Source organism: Stegastes partitus, unplaced genomic scaffold (genome assembly GCF_000690725.1).
Source record: "Stegastes partitus isolate 25-593 unplaced genomic scaffold, Stegastes_partitus-1.0.2 Scaffold3177, whole genome shotgun sequence".
NCBI lineage: Eukaryota > Metazoa > Chordata > Actinopteri > Pomacentridae > Stegastes > Stegastes partitus.
Window position 1 is genome coordinate 2,074 of NW_007580908.1, and position 1,420 is coordinate 3,493.

General features: G+C 36.8%; 1 long non-coding RNA gene across 2 annotated transcripts; it reads left to right on the forward strand.

The window, feature by feature from the left end:
- Positions 1-391: 391 nt before the first annotated feature.
- On the forward strand, positions 392-1,087 carry LOC103375858 (uncharacterized). 2 transcript variants are annotated; one of them, XR_521264.1, is made up of 2 exons: positions 392-423; positions 883-1,087. It is a non-coding gene; the product is annotated as an uncharacterized LOC103375858 (long non-coding RNA). The 2 variants fall into 2 exon arrangements; XR_521265.1 differs by lacking the exon at positions 392-423 and adding an exon at positions 472-521.
- Positions 1,088-1,420: the final 333 nt, after the last annotated feature.

A 1,420-nucleotide genomic window follows, 5' to 3' on the forward strand; every position in this document is an offset into this window, starting at 1 on the left:
CCTGTTGTCATGAAGGACAGCTGTCAGTCATCCAGAGTTCAAGTGTCAGGACTATAAAGTCTCCCAGAGCACTGGAGCATGGTGCTGCTGATGCAAAGTGGCTCTCTATGGAAATGTCTGACTGACTCCAGCACGGACTTGGATCACTCTGATGATGCTGATTATCAACTGATCAATCACTTGATCAGAGAATTGATGAGTAACTTTCAAAATCTGTTTTTGAAAATGTTGGAGTCAGGTTTATTCTTGGTCTGAACGGTTTCTCATAAGTTTGAACCATCGTATTACAACAAGAAGATCCCCGGTTTGCATCATAATTAGGATCCCTGGGATGTTTCTGCGTGGAGTCTCCATGTTCTCCTCGTGCAGCGTGGGTTCTCTACAGGTTCTCCAGCTTCTCCCCCAGTCCAAAAACATGTTGAGGTTAATTGGTGATTGTAAATTGTCCGTAGGTGTGAATGTGAGTGTGCTTGGTTATCTCTCTGTGTCGCCCTATGAGGCTCCAGCTCTCCACAACCCTTGTGAGGATTAAGAGGTGTATAGATGATGGATGGATGGAGCTTTACTCTTGAGGACAAATGTTGTTTTAAAAGCTTACCTTTTTCAAATATTTATCCAGTGTATCAATGGATCAATCTATTTATCCATGAATTGGTTGATTGAATATTTTTGTCATTTACTTCTTGTGATTTTTTCATGTGTGTTTTAACAGTTTAAACATAATCAAGTAATTATTTCTTTGAGAAATTAACTGATTTCAAAACAGAAATATTCTTCATAAAAAGAAAAAAATAGAAAATTTGAGAAGTTGTTTTCAGTTTTAACATGAGTTGACAAAATAATACAAACAGCAAATCATTTAATTGAGTGTGTTTGTTTCAGAGTCAGAGAGCCGTGTCTCTCTACAGTCAGAGGTTTTTGTACGACGCCTCAATCAGTTTGTATCACTGTGGTGGACTTTTGGTGGAGGAACCAGACTGCATGTTGGAAGTAAGTTCAATTAAAGCAGTTTTTTTTTTTTGTATTATATTTCGTTTTCTTGGCACGTCGTTTTTATTCATGTAAAATAAACTTCTTTTCATCTTAATATTAAATTTGCTAACAAATAGTTTTGCAGCGAGTCACAAAGTTCATTTTAAAAATGTAAATTTTAAAATTCATTGCAGTGAGTCTAAAACTTCAGGATGGTCCAGAGGACAAATTATTATTTGTGGTTTAATAGTTGAATGTTGAGAGTTTGTAGGTTTAGTTCAGTCTGACAGTCAGAGAGCCGTGTCTCTCTACAGTCAGAGGTTTTTGTACGACGCCTCAATCAGTTTGTATCACTGTGGTACACGTTTGGTGGAGGAACCAGACTGCATGTTGGAAGTAAGTTCATATTGTATTCAATACTAAATATGTTGTCGTAAATAATTTGTTT